The 22,828-nt window shown below is 45.3% G+C and overlaps 1 protein-coding gene across 4 annotated transcripts in view; it reads left to right on the top strand.

Moving 5' to 3' along the window:
* Positions 1 to 10,622: 10,622 nt before the first annotated feature.
* The window catches only part of TRAF5 (TNF receptor associated factor 5), a 49,933-nt gene continuing 37,727 nt past the window's right edge, over positions 10,623 to 22,828 (top strand). For 3 of the 4 annotated variants that reach the window (XM_025363307.1, XM_025363286.1, XM_025363276.1), the window contains exon 1: positions 10,721 to 10,975. The gene's annotated coding sequence lies outside the window, so the exon portion shown is untranslated. Of the gene's footprint in view, positions 10,976 to 22,828 lie in introns of all 4 variants that reach the window. The other variant, XM_025363298.1, reaches the window with a different exon arrangement.

Raw genomic sequence — 22,828 nt, 5'->3', positions numbered from 1 at the left:
ATGAAATTTTGTCTTAATGTAGGCCTACATTCTTTTTAGGAATGGATGTAGAGAGCAAGCCAAGAACATGACTATCATTTTTAAGAATATTCAAAATTGCAAGTACAGTCATGTCCCTTAACAATGGGGATATGGTCTGAGAAAGGTGCTGTTAGGCGATTTTGTTGTGCTGTGAATCAGATTGTACTTGTACAAACATAGGTGGCAAAGGCTACTACACACCTAGGCAACAGTCCTATGGTATACAGTAATATGCTGTACTGTATACTGTACTGTATGTACTGTAGTAATGTACATAGGCAGTTATAACAGTGGTAATATCTGTGTATCTAAACATAGAAAAGGTATAGTAAAAATACTATATATATTTATTCATTTTTTGAGACAGGTTCTTACTCTGTTGCACAGGCTGGAGTGCAGTGGTGCAATCTTGGCTCTGCAACCTTTGCCTCCCAGGCTCAAGTGATTCTCCTATCTCAGCCTCCCGAGTAGCTGGGATTACAGGTGCCCGCCACCACACCTGGCTAAGTTTTGCATTTTTTAGTAGAGATGGGGTTCCACCATGTTGGCCAGACTGATCTTGAAGTCCTGATCTCAGGTGATCCACCTGTCTTGGCCTCCCAAAGTGCTGGGATTACAGGTGTGAGCCACCATGCCCTGCTGATGTTATAATTTCAAAGAACACCAGTGTATTTGCAGTCACTGACCGAAGTGTCGTGTGGTGCATGACTGTACTTGGGCTAAAGTACCTAGTTTAGTTATTAAGTATGTTGTATTAATTTTATGTTCCCTCCTGTTATCAAAAGGTTATGAATATTAATAACTGCTAACTAGTTAACACTGGGGTGTCAGGATCTCCTCAAAAAGAATAATAATCTGACTTAGAACTCTAAACAGAATCTATCTCTCTCTGTGCATGCCCAAAATAAATGACAAATACATTCTTATTAGAGGACACACAAGAAAAATGTGTGTGTTTAAATTTAGCCATTCATTATAGATTACATCGTTTACAAGAAAATAACAGAATAAATGAATACAGAAAGAACCCAAGAATCAAGTTCGAGAAACCATTCCATATTAGAAAATGTCTACAAGAAACTTTTGACATCTGATGTATGGTAGTACCTAAACTGTTTTCTTCTAGGAAAAAGTAGGTCATGTATAACTCCCCACAACTTACTTCTTTGTCATAACTGCCTTAGGGAAGGAATGTTCTGCAGCAGTATATTAGCGACAATGGAGTTTGAGAATTAAACACAACAAGGAATGCTCCTAAATGTGTGAGTTTGTGTCTAAGGGGCCATGTGGCTTTATCTGCCCTTTTTTGCTCTCCTAGATCCTACAGAGCTAAGGGAGAAACAGTGAAGATCAGAAGTTAATATTGGGGGAGATGTTTGCCAATTGTCATTACTAGGTTTAAAGTAGACAACTGTTAATTAATAAAGGGAACAGGTCTTTACAATGCAGTAATTTAAACTTCAGAATCCTAAAGCAGGAATCTGGTTGTGCAGGGTCTCTAAGGAAAAAATGCTGGTGATATGAAGCAGAGGGATCTAAGAACAGTCTTCACAATGTAAATGACATCAAAGTTGATGTCTCAGAATGCTTCATATGTTTCCTTCCTTTGGACTATTTTAAGAAAGGTGAAATTTTTATTCTGTACAATTTAATCTTACTTGTAAGGTACAGTTACCAATAACTAAGAAGATGCTGAATAATACCACAACACAAGGTATCTCTTGAGGGATCTGTCTAGTTTACTACCCAGAACAGCTTTCTTATTTGACAGGATTTGGCTTGAAGAGGCCTTTAATCCAAAGACCATTTTTGTTGATATCCTACCCCTTCATCTTTTCCAAAAGAGTGAAAACAATCAGAATCATTGAGGGCTTGTGGCCTATGTATGCAAAATAGTTGCCCACCAACCTTAATATGATGAGTTTTCCAACTTGACTAAACAACTTAACCTCTGTGAGCCTCATTTTCCTCATTTGGGGAGGAATATATAAACTGGGGCATACAGTACCTGTCCAATGTATGTTAGAGGTTTTTACATGTCTACTTATACCATACCCTTCTTAATAAGGGAAATATATTTTGACTTTTTTTTTTTTTTTGGACAGAGTCTCGCTCTGTCACCCAGGCTGGAGTGCAATGGTGCAATCTCAGTTCATTTTTTTTTTTTTTAATTAAAGTGCAGTGCAAAAAGGAGAGATTAATTTCAGTTCAAGATGACAGACTGGACATAGTCTTTTACTTTTCTTTCCCATAATCTCCCCCACCAGTCTTACTGAAATGACAAGAAATAGAAAAACCAAAATAACCCTTAGCGCAGTGCTAGGAAGCCAGAGGAGGAGCTACCAGCAGGTGGGAGTAAATGTATGACAAAAGCCCACAGAATTAAGGAACCTCTAATGTGACAAAGAGCTGAAGCCAGCCTTTTGCTAACAGCCAGCAAAGAACTCAGGCCTTCAGTTGGACAACCTGCCAGGAACTGAATCCTGCCAACAACGATGTGCACTTGAAAATGGATCCTTCCCCAGTTGGGTCTTGAGATGACCAGAACCCAGCTAACACCTTGATTGCAGCCTATGATTAAAGTAGATGCATCCAGATTCCTTACAGAAACTCTGAGTTAATGTGTGTTTGAGCTGCTAAGTTTTGGCAGTGGTTTGTTTTGCAGCAATAGAAAACTAATACAATGGATAAATAATACAGTGTTAACACTAATCAAAAGAAAGTTGGAGTGACTGTATTAATGTCAGAAAAAGATTTCAAAGCAAAGACTGTCATCAGGGTTAAAGATGGTCATTTAATAATGATAAAGGTGGGCAGTTCATCAAGAGGATTCCTGATAAAACTGCAAGAAGAAATACACAAATTCACCATTATAGTCAGAGATTTCAACACCATCTCTCAATAACTGATAGAATGTGGAAGCCAAAAATTAGAGTATAGAAGACTTGAATAACACACCTTTACCTAACTGAAATGTGGGATCATTCTACCCAACAGTAGAACAAACATTCTTTTCATGTGCACATGACATTTTTCTCAATATCAGCACTACTGACATTTTAGGTTAGATAATTCTTTGTTGTGCATTTAGAACGTTGAACAGAATCCTCAGCCTCTACCCACTAGATACCAGTAGAACCCACCTCCCCAGTCTGACAATCGAAAATGTCTCCAGACATTGTCAAATGTCCCATAAGAAGCAAAATCACCTCCAGTCGAGAATCATTGCAATATATCATATTAATAAAATAAAGGAAAAAACGCATATGATTATGTTGATAGACACAGAAAAGATACTTGACAAAATCCAGCACCTATTCATGATTAAAACTTAGAAAACTAGGAATATAACGAAACTTCCTCAGCCTGATAAGAGCATCTACAAGGAGCCTACAGTTAACATCACACTTAATTGAATGCTTCCCCTCAGGATGGGAATCAATGCAGGGATGTCTGCACCCACAACTCTATTCAGTGGTTTACTGGAGGTTATAGCCAGTTCAATAGGCAAGAAAAAAGTATACAGATTGGAAAGGAAAAACTAAAATTGTTTTTATGTGCAGATGACATGAAATTGCATGTAAAAAATCGCAAGAAACCTGCAGAAACTAGAATAGTAGTTTTTGCAAGTAGCAAGCTTAAGAAAATCAGAGGATACAAGATCAATGTAAAATCAATTGTATTTTCATATAATGGCAACAACTGATCTGAGAATGGAATTAAGAAAATTTTATTCATGATAGTATCAAAAAGAAAAAAAATACTTAGGAATAAACAAAAATGTGCAAGACTTGTCCACCAAAAACTATACTGCTGAGAGAAATAAGACCTAAATAACTGTTCATGGATTGGAAGACGTGATATTGTTAAAATGGCATTTCTCCTCAAATTGATTTATAGATTCAATCTAATTCTTATAAAAATCCTAGCAGGCTTATTTTGCACAGACTGACAAACTAATTTAGAAATTTATAATGGTGATGCAAAGGACCTAGACCAGGGGCCAGTAAACTTTTTCTATAAACAGCCAAATAGTAAATATGTTAGGCTTTGTGGTCCACAAACTGTTGCAACTCCTAACCTCTGCCATTTTAGTTCAAAAACAGCTAGAGAAAATTTATAAATGAACAGACATAGCTATGTGTCAATAAAACTTTATTTACAAAAACAGGCAGCAACTCCTTAAAATAGACAAAACAATTTTGAAGAAGAACAAAATTGGGTGATTGGCACTAACTAATTTCCATATTTGTTATAAAGATGCAATAATCCAAGATTGTGATATTGGTATAATGATGGACATACAGATCAATGGAACAAAATAAAGAGTCCAGAAATAGACTCACACATATGTGATCAACTAATTTTCAATGAAAGCGTCAGTGTAATTCAATGGCAGAAATGATAGAATATCTGCATGTAAAAAAAAAAACCTCCAATAAACCTTGATCCTTACCTCACATCATGCATAAAAATAAACATGAGATGGAACACAGACCTAAATATAAGAACAAAAACGGCCGAGCACAGCGGCTCGCACATGTGATCCCAGCATTTTGGAAGCCTGAGGCGGGAGGATCACCTCAGGTTGGAAGTTTGAGACCAGCCTGGCCAATATGGTGAAACCCTGTCTCTACTAAAAATACAAAAATTAGCTGGGTATGTGGCGCATGCCTGTAATCCCAAGTACTCGCGAGGCTGAGGCAGGAGAATGACTTGAACCCAGGATGTGGAGGCTGCAGTGAGCTGAGATCGTGCCACTGTACTCCAGCGTAGGTGCGGCAGGGTAAGACTCTGTCTCAAAAAACAAAACGAAAAAGAACAACTATAACTTTCTAGGAAAAAACACAAGAAAATATATCACTGAAGCATGATCCATAATAGAAAAAAATTGATAAATTGTATTTCATCAAAATTAAAAATGTTACTTTTCAAAAGACACAAGAAAATGAAAAGGTTAGCCATTGGCCAGGAGAAAATATTTGCAAAACATAAGTCTGATCAAAGATTTGTATCCAGAATATACAACGAACTCTTACAATTCAAATATAAAAGGTCTTTCAAATCAGTAATAGAACAAAAAGAGGCGGGTGGTGGAAGATTTGGATACACATTTGCTGAAGAAGATATGCAAATGGAAAATAAGTACATAAAAAGATGATCACATCATTAGTCATAAAGGAAATGCAAAGTAAAACCACAATGAGCTACCTGTAACACCCACTAGAATAGCTAATATTAAAAAAAAACTGACAATAGCAAGTGTTGTCAGGGATGTGAAGAAACTGGAACCCTCTTACATGGATGGTAGAAATGTAATATGATACAACTACTTTGGAAACCTATTTGGCAACATCTAAAAGACTAAATGTACACTTACAATACAACCCATTAATTTTACTCCTAGGCATCTACCTAAAGAGAAATGAAAATTTATGTGCACACAAAAACTTCTATTCAAATGTTCACAGCAGCATTATTTATAATTGTAAAAACTAGAAATAATACAAATGTCTATCACTTGGGGAATAAACAAAATGGTCTATCAATACAATTTTTTTTTATTATGGATCATGCTTTGATAATATATTTTCATGTGTTTTTTTCTAGAAATTTATAGTTTTGTTCTTATATTTAGATCTTATGCTCCATCTGTTTAATTTTTATTCATGGTATAAGGTAGTCAACAATAAGAAAGAAAACACTATTGACTTATGCACCAACATGGATCAATCACAAAAGTATTTTCCTACTTGACACAAAATGCTACATATTTATTCATATTAATTTTCTTCTTTTTTTTTTTTTTAGATGGAGTTTTGCTCTTGTTGCCCAGGCTGGAGTGCAATGGTGTGATCTTGGCTCACCACAACCTCTACCTCCTGGGTTCAAGTGATTCTCCTGCCTGAGGCCTCCGGAGTAGCTGGGATTAAGGGTGCCTGCCACCATGCCCGGCTGATTTTTTTGTATTTTTAGTAAAGAAGGGGTTTCACCATGTTGGCCAGGCTGGTCTTGAACTCCTGACCTTATGATCTACCTGCCTCGACCTCCCAAAGTGCTGGAATTACAGGCGTGAGCCACGGCGCCTGGCCTTATTCATATTAATTTTCAAAAAAATGCAAAGCTATGGAGACAAAGGAGATCTCTTGCCTGAGGCCAGGGCTGGGGGTGTGGACTGACTGCAAAGGGACACAGGGGGCGATGGATTTGTTCTAAAATTTCATTGTGGTTATGGCTGCACAACTGTATACATTTACTAAAATTCATCAATTGGGTGAATCTTATGTTATTAAAAGTACATCAGTAAAGTTGTTTAAACAAGGAAGAAGAAGTATGGAACTGGAAGGGCTGTACAAAAGTTGTATCACAATGAGAGGCCCTCATTTGTGCCAACAGAAAGTAGCATGAGATTTCAGAGGATAGAAGTGGCAAGGTCATGGAATACTGAGGAACGACTGAACTTTGTGTTTTTTCCCAGGATGGGCCCTTCCTGAGCTTATGCCTTTCTTTCTAATGCTTCTGTCCTGTTTTCTGTGAAATGGAAGATGTGACTAACCAGGGTTCCAAGATCATTGCTTGAAATCTCAGCATATAGAGTAAGCACTATTCTCAAAAATAAATACCAAATAAATGGTCTTCCTTGTTACCAACCTATTATAAAATGCAAGACCAAACTGTGCCAATCAAACCTATTATCTTACTTCATGATTCCTAAGGCTAAATAATAACTTTTAAATCTATATTGTAATGCCTTCCGGTGATTATGCAGAATTCATATGTTAAAATGGTTTCCTAGTAGTGACAGGAATTGCATGTGTGAATCTTATTAAAGAAACTGTCAAAGAGGACAGAATTCATACTTAGCCAGGTGTACAATGAAGACAGGAGGCCTAATTTAAAAACAATAAAAATCTCATTTCTCCAGCCAAGGCTGACCATCAGACAATCAAACCATGAACAGGAATAAGGAAGGGTGTGTTTATGTATCAAGCAGGGGATCCCCTGGAATAAATACATAATATAAGGCCATAGGAACAGTACAGGTCTGCTTTTTTAGAGTGGTGCTGACCCTATAACATAGTAGATAACAATAGAGTAAAGCAAGGTAGAACAAAAGAAACATGGTTTTTTTCTTAAGCTCCTGAGTTAAAGGTGCAGCTGCTGAATGCACATACACAGGCTCTTTTGCAAAGGGAGGCTTACAAAAAATTTACATTGGTCCCAAGAGAAGCTCCCTGCCCCATCCCAGTACTCCTTGCCTCTCTTCTTGTGGTGGTCAGCACACTGACAGGCAGAGCTGAGCTAAAGGTTATTTGATGGAAGCAAAGGAACCAGTCATTCATGTCTTGTCTCAATACAACACCTACTTAGTGAGCAAGCTGCGTGTTCTCTGTGCACAAGACCCTGAGATCTGCTTTTTGCCTGGAAGTGGTTTGCTGCTACAGTATATCACACTTTCCGTGTGTGGTTCTATTACAGACAGACTTTCCATTGTAACTTGCAATTGAGTCAAAGGTGCAATCTATGACCCAAGGAGAGGATTTTCCCTCCTTATCTGATCTCGCTGATCCCTAGGTGATGGGAAGTACGAACTTTCGCCCGGCTAACTCACTCACTACATTGATCAGTCTTGTCACAGAGGAGCAGCCTGAGGAAGATAATGCATCCATCTACTATTCCAGTAGGTGGCGTCCTCGCCTCTCCATCAGCACCATCTTTACATTGGCAGCCAGGGTTGCAGTCTCTCATTCTAATTTATACAGCAAATTAAACAGCTGAAATCCATGTCTTCGGTCATCTAGAGCAATATTACAGTGTCTAGAAGCAACAGATAAAAGGGTTAGCCCTTTCTTTCTGCATAAAACTGTAGTGTAGAGTTCAGCCCTGGTCTTATTTTGTAACTGAATTTAGTCTGAAGGTTGGATTTTGTTCAATGTTAGATATCATGTTGAACTTAATGCTGAATATTTTCAAAACACTAAAAGTACTACAATTTGTCTTTAAGTTGTTTTGTTTGAATTCACACCAATCATTTATTTGAGGGGTAGGGTGTAGTGGCTAGGAGTACCAGAACCAGACTTCCCAGAATTCAAATTCTGCCTCTCTCAAACTAATAATTTTGTGATTCTGGGCAAATTGCTCAATAGATAAGATTTTCCATCTATAAAATGGAGTTGATTATTAAATGAGTTAACATGAAAAAGTACCGAGCACAGAAACTGGTATATAAAACTTAATAGGCCGGGCGCAGAGGCTCATGCCTATAATCCTAGTAGTTTGGTAGGCCGAGGTGGGTGGATCACTTGGGATCAGGAATCTGGGATCAGCCTGGCCAACATGGCAAAACTCCATCTCTACTAAGAATACAAAAATTAGCTGGGGTGTGGTGGCGCACGCCTATAGTCCCAGCTACTTGGGAGGCTGAGGCAGGAGAATCGTGTAAACCCAGGAGGTAGAGGTTGCAGTGAGCCAAGATCGTGCCACTGCACTCCAGCCTGGGTGACAGAGCGAGATTCCATCTCAAAAAAAAAAAAAGAAAAAAAAAGAAAAAACCCAAAAACTTTAATAAACGTTAGTTATCACTTGAAGGTATTTAATTTTTTTATATGTGCATTTACGTACTTACAGGATTCAAATGCCACTTTATGATCAACAAGGAAATTGGGACTATGTTAGTGACTTCTGACTAATACCCATCTAAAATTCCTTTACCTTTCTACTTAGACTCAGCCCTCGAGTTATGCGGCCCCCATTTCCCACCACAATAAAGATCCACCTCTCTATCCCAGCTTTTATTCCATCATATTTAAGGCTTGGATGTAATTTTTGGAACAGTTGACTGCTTTATTCAGTTGGTGGGGAGAGGAGTAGGAGAGAGAAGCAAATCACAGTCAATGACAGGACTAGCGATTCTGAGCATACCTGCATGTATGCATACTAGACACTGATGTTCCAGCCAGTGAAAGGAGATATAACTTCTAAAACCATTATCAACTTTATTATGCTTGGAAGTAATGAGAAGAGAGGCAAGAAGCAGGCAATTGTAAGAGAAAGTGGGTGGGACGTAGTGGCTCACACCTTTAATCCCAGTACTTTGGGAGGTCGAGGTGGCAGGATTGCTTAAACCCGGGAGTTTGAGACCAGCCTGGGCAACATAGTAAGTCTCCATCTCTTAAAAAAAAAAAAAAAAAGTAGCTGGGCGAGCTGGGCATAGTGGTGTGTGCCTGTAGTCCCAGCTACTCTGGAGGCTGAAGCGGCAGAATTACTTGAGCCCAGGAGATCCAGCCTGCAGTGAGCTGTGATCATGCCACTGCACTCAGCCTGGGTGACAGAGTGAGAACCTCTCTCAAAAAATACACACACACACAAAGAGTGGGAAACTATAGTGTATGGCAGAACAGAGAGGAGAACTTGGGTTCACTAAGCACCTACTCTGTGTCAGGTGTACAGGAATGCTGTCTCATTTAATTCTCATGAGAAGATTATGAGACAGATCTAGAGTACCGAAGCAACACCCACCAGTGCATCTCCCCCACGGAGCGGTTAATCTAACTCACCAACCAAAAAAGGTTTGGATCTGGATTTCTGGCTCTTTTGAGAAATAAGAGATCAGGTAACAATAGGCTGGCACTGGGTGGTGGCTGCTCCACTAGATCCTCTACCTGCTGCTGGAGGCACCAGCGCCTCCCTCCTTTCTCCATGACCACCTCTGCCTCCCTCCTGTATGTTTCCTGCCCAGCTCCTGAGCACATCTGAGTTTTTGACTCCCAAGGTGTATATTATTCTCCCCTTTTATTGACGAGTACGGTAACTGAAACTCAGAACAGTCAAGTACTTTTCCCACGGTGGCCTAACTGAAAGTAAAGGATCTAGATAGAATTGGAATTTTGGTTCATTTCATTTATATAGAATGTATTGCCCTTGGAGAGAACATATTGTAAGAAAGAGCTCATATTTAAGAGTGCGCAGGCCGAGCGCAGTGGCTCAGGCCTGTTGGGAGGGCGAGGAGGGTGGATCACAAGGTCAAGAGATGAGACCAGCCTGGCCCACATGGTGAAACCCCGTCTCTACCAAAAATACAAAAATTAGCCGGGCGTGGTGGCGCATGCTTGTAATCCCAGCTACTCGGGAGGCTGAGGCAGGAGAATCGCTTGAACCTGGGAGGCCGAGGTTGCAGTGAGCCGAGATCACGCCACCGCACTCCAGCCTGGCATCAGAGCGAGACTCCGTCTCAAAAAATAAAATGAAATAAAAAATAAATAAAATAAATAAAAAGAGAGAGAGAGAGACTTGGATTCAAGTTCCAGTTGCAGAGCTTGCTGAGTGTGTCTCACCTTGGGTACGTCACTCCACGTTGCTGCTCTGGCCCTCAGAGAGCTCATCTGTAAAATGGGGATGACCAGGCCTACTTCACCAGCTTGTTTTGAGGACCACAGGAGATGCTTGGGAAGCCAACCCTTGACATAACGGGGAGCTCTACAACTCTCAGAGATTGGTGGTGTTAGGCCAACAGGCCAACAGCAAGAGGAGGGCTGGCAAATTTGTGCTACCCTGAAGGAAAGTCCGGGAAGGACTGATTTGAGCCAGCTCTCAAGGCCTTGAGCAAATAGGTCAACACAGAAAAGGACTGGCTGAGCCTTATCGTGCCTGACGGAAGAGCAAGACGTCCACAATTCGAACGCACGTGAGGGAAATCAGATGACTAGACTTGTAGATACTAACGGTTCTGAAGCGGGTAGGTTAGCTTTCCAACCGCCTGGGTGACGGTCTCAGCCTCCGCCCGACCCCTTCCTGCGCGTCCGCTCTTCCCCTGCGCCGGCCCGCGCCCCTCCGCCCGCGTCCGGGCCCCGCCCCAGGCCTCGCCCCCGCTTCGCCGCCGCTGCCGCCGGGCGCAGCCCGGGAGCAGCTGCGCGCCTGCAGACCGGCCCCGCGGAGGCCGCGCGCCGAGCCCCACGTGAGTCCGGCGGATCGCCGCCCAGGGCACCCTCGCGGCGGAAGGTCCGGGGTGGGGACACCGACGAGGGCTTTTCATCTCGTCCCAGTTACTTTGAAACCGAAAGCGCCTGCTGGCGTCCGGCCGGTCCCCGACCGGCAGGGAGGGCGCGAGGCGGCGGCTGGGCCGAGGGAGGCGGAGGGTCCCGGGCTCGCGGGAGACCGGCGGGGCAGGTGACCGCCGACTGCCCTGGGACAGCGGGTGCGGTGCGGAGCGGGTTTTCTTAGCCGGGGAGAGGTGTGGCGAGGGCGGAGACTGGGGGTCCCGAGCTGGGGAGCTGGTCCAGAGGGCGGCTGTGGACCGGAGGGGCCACGTTCTGTCGGGGTGCGCTGGTGGGGAGGACTTTCAGGCACGTCCCGCACACCCGCACTGCAAACCAGGCCCTGGCCCCCTTCCGAATCCGAAGGCACCCCCTCCACCTTTGCAGTGCTTTCCAATCAAAGCAACTCCAGAATGAAACGTCAGGATTGCCAGGAATGGAAGCCTCCACTAGCTGTTCGTTTGCCGTCTTCCTTTAGAAAGCAGATACCCCCTCCCCCAGAAGGCCAGCTCTAATGAGCCTTGACGCAAACCAAAGTTCGGAGAGGTGGAAGGAGTTGCCCAGAGGCACCCAGAGAACTCGCAGATTCTGAGTTCTCCGTACCAGATTGTCTCCACTTTGTTCCTGTTCTGCAGGGTTTTCGTGGTTCTGAGAATGTTCGGGGCCAAGCTCTTGCCGCGGGTCCCACTGGGCCACTCTGGCCGGCCGACTTTCTCTGCTCATTCTGCCTCCTTCTGCTAAGTTTCCATATTTGGGTATTTCAGATTTACTTTCATGAGAACTCAGTTATCTCGCTGTGGCACCAGGCGAGCGTTGAGGTTGGTGAAACCAGGCGAGGCTCCCTGCCAGGGTTGCCCCTGCAGCCCCTACCCTCCATAGCCCTGGGCTCTGACCCATCTCCTGTGAAGATAGGCATCTGGTAAACAGTTAATTCTGTAAATATTTATTGGGCAGGTGCTGTGTGAGAACTGGGCTGGGGCCAATGGAATATGATTATTTCCTCCAGAGATGCTTGCATTTTAAAAGGGCTCTGGAAGACCTGAGATGCAAAGAAATTAGTTGAACCATTTCTGGAAATAGAACAGTTCTGGGTGTGTGCGAGATAATTTTAGGCAGCAAAAGGCTGGGCTAGGACCTCACAAATCCCAGCACAGCTGCTCTGCCTTATGTACTCACAAAGCTGAAAACAGGGGTGTTAATGTAATTGGTGGTTTGGGTGGAAACACTTCCATCCCTAACTCTAATTTTTTTTTTTTTTTTGAGACGGAGTCTCGCTCTGCCGCCCAGGCTGGAGTGCAGTGGCCGGATCTCGGCTCACTGCAAGCTCCGCCTCCCGGGTTTACGCCATTCTCCTGCCTCAGCCTCCCGAGTAGCTGGGACCACAGGCGCCCGCCACCTCGCCCGGCTAGTTTTTTGTATTTTTTAGTAGAGACGGGGTTTCACCGTGTTAGCCAGGATGGTCTCGATCTCCTGACCTCGTGATCCGCCCGTCTCGGCCTCCCAAAGTGCTGGGATTACAGGCTTGAGCCACCGCGCCCGGCCCCTAACTCTAATTTGAACTAGAAAGACAGAAATTGCTGCAGGAACGATGCACGTAAGATGGAAGTGGAAAACGCCTAGCTTCTGTAAAGGTTTTTGATTTTGTTACAGTTACTGTTTTTGTTGTAACTCTGTGGAATGGATCAACTCTCAGATCCCTGGGTCCTGGACAGAGGCAGGAGAAAGTATCTGAGCCAGCATCTGGAACAGGGGAAGTGATGGAGAAGGATACCCCTCCCACGGCCTCTGGGCTGAGGCCTGTTGTAATGGGCAGGGTAGGATGGTGGTGTTTCCCTCTGTCAGCAAGCATCACTCGCTGGACTTGGGTAGTAGGGCGATGGAAAGAATGTGAAAAAGAGCTGCCGTCTACTGAATGTCCTAATGATAGGGACTGGGATGTTTCAGAGGGGATGATTTGCACAGTCGGGGAGCTAGATGCCTCAGAGTCACTCTTGTTAGGCTAGCAATGGGAAAGGCACCTCAGTACTTAGACCAACCTTCTGTGATTAGCTCAGCTTTACTGGGGAGGACCTTGAAGGAAAAATAATTATTTGTTTGTAAAGCTCATTCCTTTGCAGAGCATTTTCTCTTTGCCCTTGTCGTTTTGTTCTCATTTTGTCCTCCATGACGCCCTCGTGAGTTAGAGCAGGCTTATTCTCTACATCTCTCAGATTGTGAGGGTGAAGCACTGAGGGGGTAAATAGCTCCCTGAGCTCCACTGCTGGACCAGGCCCAGAGCATTGAGGTGTCTGGTTCCCCTGCTCCAGGCCCCTCACCCTGGCTTCTCAGAGAGCCATATCTGCCCACCTCCTCCTCTGTCTGAGGGGTCAGCAAGGGGACCCAGATTCTGATAATGCCTCTGTGGTCTGTCCCCAGCAACATGGAGCAAGTTCTGCTGGAGGCTCTGGCCTAACCACCACAGGAATAGGCATCCACTCTGTTAGCTCTGTCCAGCCAGGCAAACTCGGGGCAAGACGCGTGTCTGTTTTCATGTGTGTCTTGGAACCTGGCATAGAGTAGGCCTAAACAGATGTTTGCTGAATCGAATTGAATTCATTCAGGGTGTGTCTCCCTTGGGGTCTGAGCTTCCAGGGACAAGTGCTGGGTAGGCTTGGGAGAGAGAGGTTGAGCTCGCAGCAGGACTTGCTTAAATCCAGAAATTAGAATAACACTGTACAGCTTACAAGAAGCCCATCTCATCTGATTAATTTCTCACTACCTCCTCAAGAGAAGGGAGAGGCACATGCTATTCCTTCCACTTTACCTGGTTGCAAGCTGAGGCTCAGAAGTGATTTAAAAGACCTCACAGCATATAGGGTTGGGGCAGGACCCAACTCTTAAGTCTTCTTTCTCCAATTCCTGTGCTTTTCCCATAGTTTCTTAACTAAAGGAAGCCAGAATTCTGGGTAGGAGGAGGACGAGAGAACCAGCGAGACAGTCATCAAAAGCTGCCTGACCTTGTCACTGATCGGGGTTAGTGTCTGACTCAGTCTCTGAAGAGCTTTTATCTGCCCAGGTTGTGGCTTTTTCTGGGGTTCTGGATAGGAGTTCTAGCTCCAGTAGAGGTGTAGCAGGTGAGTGTCTGTGTGTGTTGGGGCAGAGGTGAACACGCTGCAGGAGAGAGGCAGTCCTCAGAGCTGGCAGGCCCCTGCTGCTGCTGCTGCCACCACCACCCAGGAGTGGGCCAGCATGAATTTGTTGCCTTGCCCAGATGAAAGCTTTATTTGAAGGATCACACAGCAGCCTTGACCCACATGGCCTCCAGCAAGTCCTATCTTGTGAGAAAGTGGCATGGAGGACCAGGCAGGAGATAAAAGTGAAAGTACTCATTAGTCCTGACAGAGGAACTCAGTCTGTTTCCAGTGAGAGTGGTGAGCACGTTTTGCATATTTGTACCTGGAGGCAGGTAGTGATGCATGCTTGGATTGTGCTGTAGCAAAAGCAGTATATATGCAAATGGTCTGTACACTGTGCAGTATCCATGTGACATGCAGGTCTTAGAGACCCAGTATTAAGTGACAAAGCCTAGTGAGTGCCCTCCCAGGATATCTGTGTGGAGCGAGGGCTGCCATCTCACTTACTTTCAGCAGAGCCCCATGTCTGATTTCTTGACACCACAGGCTCCATCAGCTTCCCTCCTTAGCAATTCAGAACATTCCTGAATTTTTTCCCATGGCGGTTTTTTTTTTTTTTTTTTTCCTCTCAAGGAGAAAGTGCTCTCCTTCAGATCAAGGCGAAAGCACGTTCTCCATCTACACTCCCAAGTCAGCTCTCTCCTCCTCCCTCTGAGGCGGGTTCCCTCCCTCCCTCCCACAGACTTCTTCCCTCCCCTACAAGCTGAGTTTTCTGTTAATAAGAAGACTCCATGTTTCCCCAGTCCCTCTTCTCTTTCTTTCACTGACAAGCTTCTGGAAAGAGTGGCCAGCTCTTGCACTCGCTCCTCACTTGGCACCGTGCACCTGCTGTGCTGCTCTGATTGCTCTGTGTAGGTTTCCAGGACCTGGTACTCCTCAGTCGCCAGCCCGTACCAGCCCACGCTGCAGCTATTACTTACCTCCTTGGAGATTGCTACACTGCCCCCACCAGCATTCCCTTCCTTGACGTCCAGCTTCTTATCCTCCTCTGTCCTGCAAATGCAGGTATGGAGCCAAGCCTGGGTCCTCAGGCTGGATTTCAATTCTCTGTGCTTCTTTCCTTGAGCCCTTGGCCATTCCCGAGACTTAAACCAACACTCTTAGGGAAAGGCTGATCAAATTTCCATCCCTCACCCAGTTCTCTTCTTCACCATTATGATTTGCAATATTCAGAATCTTCCCCATGCTGTTTCAGGAGCACCTTAGACATTCATCCCAGGCCGCCTCTTTCTCTGTGTTCTCTCTAACTGTTGCAGAAATTGCTGCTGTTCCTCAGTCACCTTTATCCTGTCCCCCTCAGCCAGTCCTGATCTATCTATTCCCAGTTCAGGGCCACAGGGACTCTTTCCTGGGCAACCTTAATTAAGCATTGACTCGTTTTTCTGCCCCAGGTCCATCTGTATTCAATTTTCCTTTTCACACTACTGCAGAGGGGCCTCCCTAATACATAGCCTGGTCAAGACCTGCTACTTTCAATGATGGTGTAGTAGAAACAGTGTGGACTTCAGAATCTGGTAGGCCTGGGTTCAAATCTGGGTTTATGATTTGCTGGTTGTAGTTATATAATCTGAGCAAGTTGCCCAACTTCTATAGTGTCTGTATTCCCACGGGTAAATAGAAATAGTAATGTGTGCCACTTGGGGTTACTGGAAAGATTAAATGAGTCAATATATACACAGAACGTGGAGTCTGGCAGATATTCAGTAAAACTAGTTTTCTCCTTCCATGTGGTTAATAGCTGTAGAGCATTGTGGGGTTTCTGGGGAGCTGGAAAATGCATGCCTAGCCTAAAGGCATCAAATTTAAATTAAAAACCAACAGAAGAATTGCTGTGTGTCAGAGTAGACCATCTTTTTTTTTTTTTTTTTTTTTTTTTGAGATGGAGTTTCACTCTCGTCACCCAGACTGCAGTGCAGTGGCACAATCTCAGTTCACTGCAACCTCTGCCTCCGGGATTCAAGCGATTCTCCTGCCTCAGCCTCCCAAGTAGCTGGGATTACAGGCGCCTGCCACCACAGCTGGCTAATTTTTTGCATTTTTAGTAGAGACGGGGTTTCGCCATGTTGGGCAGGCTGGTCTCAAACTCCTGACCTCAGGTGATCCGCCTGCCTTGGCCTCCCAAAGTGCTGGGATTACAGGTGTGAGCCACTGTGCCTGGGCGAGTAGACCATCATTTAAACTAGCCTATTGCTGCCACTTTGCCATCTCTAAACCAGGTAGACCTCAGGGGCCAGGGTAGGGAAGCTGGGATGGGACAGGGTATGGTGGGGATAAGCTGGGATGAGTCTTTGGCAGGCAGAGGGGGCAGGCAGCCTCAGAGGCTGGGGCCCTATGGTCCAGGTTTCAAGGGCAGGAGTCCAGTTTTCAGTACTTGTGGGCAGAGCAGGCGGCAGCTTTGGAGGAAGAATAGTGCTTGGCAGAGAGCCAACACAGGAAAAAAATAAAACAGATTTGGGAAACAGAAATACAAGCTCTGACTTGATCGCCAGGAGCAGACCAGTTACTTTAGCAGGATCCAATGTGAAGGCATAGCAGGATGAGGTTGACTTGATGCAAAGCCACCACCCAGAGCCCTTTCTGTTCTCCTGTACTAAGGCGGATGGCTTAGAACAGCCAGGCTGTGTTCTAATGCTTCTGTTAGGGAGACCCTTGACCCTGGAGGATGGAGGGAGGTGGATGGGTTTAAGATAAGCAGCAGCCATGAAGGTCGCTCTTCTGTCTTCATGATTTTAGGATTTCTGAGGTAGAGGCTGGGTTGATACCTATGATGCAACCTAGGAAAACTTACCATGCCTCCCTGGGTTAAAGGCAGAATAATTTAATATAAAGCAAAGGCTTATATGCTAAGCAGATGCAGAATGAAAGAAGTGATTAAAACATTGGGTGGAGTTATTCCAGGAATAACTCACTAGGGAGTGAGAGGGGGTAGATAGGAGAAATGGAGGGGGGGGAGGGGAATATTGGACTTAAGCAAAGATGTTTTAAAAAGATGAAGAACATTTTAGTCACCCTTAATGAATGGGAAGTAGATTATTTGGGAGCAGACTGATTTCTTTATGTTAAGATGTTTTATTTCAAAAACCAGTACTTTGGGATGTTGCCTCAAATTCTCTGTATCATTCCCACAGACCTCCTTTAGAGATATTTGTTGCCATGTATTAGCTGTGGACAGCCAAAGGCTAAGTTCTTTCCCCACTTCCTTGATACTAACAGTTCCCATAGGGCCTCTGTATGACTAGGTGGTTCACTTTCACTTCACTTACACTGGATCTTCCTAACAAGTGGACCTCTCTAGCCCTTATCTCTTCTACCTCATAACAGCAGTGCTAGATTTTCTCATCATCATTTCTGTTCAAGCCTTGTTAAATAGCTCTAGGCCTTTCTTTTTTGTTGTTATTTTGTTTTGTTTTGAGATGGAGTCTTGCTCTGTTGCCCAGGCTGGAGTGCAGTGGTGCCAACTTGGCTCACTGCAACTTCTGCCTCCCAGGTTCAAGCGATTCTCCTGCCTCAGCTTCTGGAGTAGCTAGGATTACAGGCACCTGCCACCACACCTGGCTAAGTTTTGTATTTTTAGTAGAAATGGGGTTTCACCATGCTGGCCAGGCTGGCCTTGAACTCCTGACCTCAGGCGATCCACCCCCATCGGCCTCCCAAAGTGCTGGGATTACAGGCGTGAGCCACTGTGCCTGGCCTTGTTTTGTTTTTTTGAGATAGGTCCTTGCTCTGTCACTCAGGCTGGAGTGCAGTGGTGCAATTTCAGGTCACTGCAACCTCTGCCTCCCGGGTTCAAGCAAGTCTCTCACCTCAGCCCTCCGAGTAGCTGAAATTACAGGTGCCCACCACCAGGCCCGGCTAATTTTTGTATTTTTAGTAGAGGTGGGGTTTCACCATGTTAGCCAGGCTGGTCTCAACACCTGGTCTCAAGTGATCTGCCCACCTCGGCCTCCCAAAGTGCTGGAATTACAGGTATAAGCCACCGTACCTGGCCTAAAGACTTGTAGGCCTTTCTACACCTGACTTGCCTATGCCTACCTTTTCTTACATCATTTCTCCTGCCTAGAATGCCTCCTGTTCAAATCCATTAATCCATACCCCGCCACTCTTTTCAAAACAAATTCAAAATTCATCTCGTTAGGCTTCTGTGTTGGGGGTCCCCAAGACCATCCCCAGGTTCAGCGATTTGCTAGGAGGACTTATAGGATTCAGCGTCCAGCAGATGGTCATACTCACAGCTATGATTCATATGCAAAAGGATACAAAGCAAAATGAGCAAAGGGAAAAGGCTTATGGGGCAAAGTCCAGGGGAGACCAGGTGCAAAATTCCAAGAGTCTTGGAAAAGACTCTGCAAAGGACTGCCGAGGGGGAATCTCACAGGATGTGCTGAATTTCTCCAGCAGTGCATTGTGACAGCAGGTGTGAAGCACCGTCTATCAGGGAAGCCCATTAGAGACTCGGTGCCCAAGGTTTTTACTGAGGGCTGGTCATGTAGATACTTCATCTAGCACATGTCAAAATTCCAGACTCCAGAAGAAAAACAGGTGTTCCGCATAAGACACATTGGCCAGGCACGGTGGCTCACGCCTGTAATCCCAGCACTTTGGGAGACCAAGGGGGGCGGATCACGAGGTCAGGAGATCAAGACCATCCTGGCTAACATGGCGAAACCCTGTCTTTACTAAAAAACACAAAAAAATAGGGGGCTTGGTGGCACGCACCTGTAGTCCCAGCTACTTGGGAGGCTGAGGCGGGAGAATCACTTGAACTCAGGAGGCGGAGGTTGCAGTGAGCCGAGATCGCACCATTGCACTCCAGCCTGGGCGACAGAGCGAGACTCCATCTCAAAACAATACACATTGTTTACCTAGACAGTTTAAGCACAGTGAGCCACTCTTAGCAGTTCAGGTGGTGGGAACCTTACTGAAATCCATGTTCCAGACACCAGCCAGGGGCCATCCTTTCGAGCAGAACTTTCTAAAGATAGCAGTGTCAGGCTTGCTGTGTTAACTTGTTTCTGCACAGCTTTTCTTCATAATCTCATCTGTTCTGTCCTCTCAGTGCCTAACTATAGTTATGTTGTAGAGAAAATTGCCCTATACAAAGAACCAGAAGACCTGGGTTTCAGCCCAGCATGGCCTCCTACTGCTGTGTGGCCCTTTGAACCCCTCCATTTTCCTCATTGGGAAAAGAGGAATTATAATTCTTGCTTGTAGGTCTCAATGGTGACTAAAGACCAAAGAAAATGATGTATTTGGTCATTCCATCCATCCCTCATGATTGAGTACCTCCTTTATCTAAGGCAGTGAGTGAGCTGTGGAGAGTAAGATGTGAGTGTGACATGGTGGCTTTGACAGCAGACAAGCCTGAATCCCTACCCAGCAGTTACCAGCTGTGGTACCTCGAACACATTGTGTCACCCCCTGGCTTTGGGTTCCCGATCTGTAAAATATGAAAATGGATAATACAATGAGTATCTACAAATGTGGGCTGCTGTGTGGATTAAGTGGAACAGCCTATGCACAGCTCCTGTGGTATCTAGAACATTGTGGCACCCCAAGTGGCAACTGTTAATTGACTCAGATATTTGAGTGCTTGCTCTGTGTCTGCACCTTGAAAAATATAAGACACAATTCCAGCACTGCTTTCTCCATGCTGGGGAAGACTATTGTTGAACAGATAATTAATTACATAAACAATTCTTTACATTCCTGGCAAGTGTTGTTAAGGAGAAGTATAGGTGGTTAAAGGGCATGTCGTAAGTCGGGGGGACCCTAACTTGCCGGAGGAGGCACACAGAGGCATAGCTGCATATGTGAGGCTTCATCTGGGCTTGAATGTGTTTAGCTCAGCAAGAGGAGGGGAGAGAGGGAAAGATGTTTCCGGCAGAGACAACAGCTTCAGGAAAGGGAGACCCAGCCTTAGGGCGAAGGCTGTAAGTGGGGAAGGTTCTCTGTTCATATGAGGAGTGGCAAAAAGACCAGGAATCCAGGAGAGGTGGAGGACAGGTGGGGAGATTGGCCTAATTCAGAGGTCACCTCTGCTGCCACCCTGGCAGGGAAGGGGCAGAGCAGGGGCCCCATGCAGGGAGATTTGCAGGTGTGGTGGCAGGAAGTAGAGGTGGTCTGGTCTGATGATCTCTGTTTTTTTTTTTTTTTTTTTTGCTGTGCAGTAGGAAGTAGAGTTTCCTGGTGAGACTGGAGGGAGTGGTCAAGGTTTGTGGAGGAGAGAAAGGTTTAAAAACAACATTGAACAGAGTGAGCTGAGAGGGAAAAGCTGGCTTTGTGCTGTTACTGTGTTGGCATGATGAAGTCTCTGGAAAAGGAGTCTGGCAAATGGGATTTTAGATCTCTAGCACCTTGTACAATGCCTGGCACCTAATTGAGGGCCCCATAAATGTTGGTTGCATTGAATTGTTGGCTGGCCTATCTATATATATTTTTCTCAGCATTTCCCCCTTTCCCAGGTGCCTGCTACCCTTGGGCTAAAGCTTCCCGCTTAGCACCTCACCCAGAGGCTAGCTCACATTAGTGTGTCAGAGGGGAGCCCTGCTCAGGCTTTACTCTTGTGGTCCTATGTGGCTACACTGTCCCCCCACCCCTTACAGTGACTCCCCAACTCCCACCCCAGGTCAGCCATCGTGAGCCAGCCTTGCTCTCTCCAGCTGGGACTGGTAGAATTTCAGCACTTACAAACAGGTGAAATGAAAAGGTTTAGGCAGTGAAAAGCATGCTTAGCAGGAGAGAGGCTGCCCTGCTTTCTGGGGAATAGCTGTTACAGTCGTTCTGTTAAGTATTTACTAAGCACCTATCATGTGCACTGTTTTTTTTGTTGTTGTTGTTTGTTTTGTTTTGTTTTGTTTTGAGACGGAGTCTTGCTCTGTCATCCAGGCTGGAGTGCAGTGGCGTGATCTTGGCTCACTGTAACCTCCACCTCCCTGGTTCAAGTGATTCTTATGCCTCAGCCTCCTGAGTAGCTGAGATTACAGGCATACGCCACCATGCCCGGCTAATTTTTGTATATTTGGTAGAGACGGGTTTCACCGTGTTGGCCAGGCTGGTCTCAAACTCCAGACCTCCAGACTTCAACTGATCTGTTTGCCTTGACCTTCCAAAGTGCTGGGATTACATGCTTGAGCCACTGCACCCGGCCATGTGCACTGTTTTATGTGTTGGGACCTCAGTACCCAAAGAAACAATCCCTGGTGTGATGGAGCTTATATTCTATTCTGATAGGGGAAGACAGTAAAGACGTGAACAAGTAATATGTTAGGCAGTAATAAGTGCATTGGAGGAAAATGCAGTAGAAGATGGGTCTGCCAGGGATGTTGCGTTTTCCATGTAGGGTGGTCAGCAAAGGCCTCCCTTGTGAGATAACATTTGAGCAGATTCCTAAAGTGGAGGAAGAAGCTCTTCAGATACCAGGGTGAAGAGTATTCCAGGTAGGGGAAAAGCAAGCAGAAGCGTCTCCTGCTGTTCAAGAAGAAGCAAGGCCAGTGTTGCCAGAGTGAGTAGATAAGGGGGAAGTCACTAGGAAGTGAGGACACAGAATGGAGGGGCAGAGAAACGGAGGGCCCTGACCTCCAAGGTCACTGGCTTCTACCCAGAGTGCGATGGGGCCATTGGAGCAGAGGAGCAGCAGAGACAGCTTCTGTTTTTAAAAGCATCACTCTGGCTGCTGGGTTGTGAATGGGCTGTAAAGGAGCAAGGCAGAGCAAGAGACCAGCTAGGAGACTGATGCAGTAACCACTGGGGAGATGATGGCAGCTTAGGCCAGAGTGGTTATGCTGACAGTGGTGAGGAGGAGGGTGGGGGGATATGTTGGGAAGGAAGATCCCATGGGATTTGGTGTTGTGAGATAGAGAGTAAGAGAGGACCCAAGGATCACTCCAAAATTTTTGGTCCAAGCGACGCTGTGATTGGTGGTACCATTTCACTGAGATGGAGGAAGGCTATAGGGGGAGCAGGTTGCATGGGGATTGGATGTGTTAAGTTTGTGATGCCTATTCAATGTGGAGGCATAGACTAAACAGTGGAGTGTGTCTGGGGCTCAGGGGAGAGGTCCAGATTACAGATAGAAATCAGGGCATTGTCAGCCATAGCTGGTAAGGCCAGGAGGTGGGACGTGCTCACCCAGAGAATGAGTGCAGATAGAAGAGAGCAGGTCCAGCACCAGCCTGAAGCTCCAAGAGATAAGAGAAGGTGACCTGGAAGCTGCCACGGTGATCTGACTGGTGCTCCTCATGCTGCCATGAGCTGTAGAATCTAGCCTGGGAATTTGCTAGAAAATGAGATTCTAGTTGCTACTGAGAGATCATGATACTGAAGTGTATTAATCAGTATCATATTATAACAAATGGACCCCCTTCCTCTGGGGTAAGATGTCCAAGCCAGCATTTTCATCATGTTCTAGAACAGATTCTTAGCAGAGCATCTGGGGCCCTGACTGCTCAGAGAGCTGCTGCTATAGTTTTGTGCATATGCATATGCATGATCCCTACCTTGACTGAAAAATTATTGGGGACAGGAGCTACCTGGTAACCCACTCTCCTCCACTCCCATAATACAATAAGGTGCAGCCTTTGCATGTGACTGGCACTGAATAAA

Source organism: Theropithecus gelada, chromosome 1, assembly GCF_003255815.1.
Source record: "Theropithecus gelada isolate Dixy chromosome 1, Tgel_1.0, whole genome shotgun sequence".
Classification (NCBI taxonomy): Eukaryota; Metazoa; Chordata; class Mammalia; order Primates; family Cercopithecidae; genus Theropithecus; species Theropithecus gelada.
The sequence above is the reverse complement of the archived record's forward strand: the minus strand, read 5'-3'. Positions and strand labels throughout refer to the sequence as shown.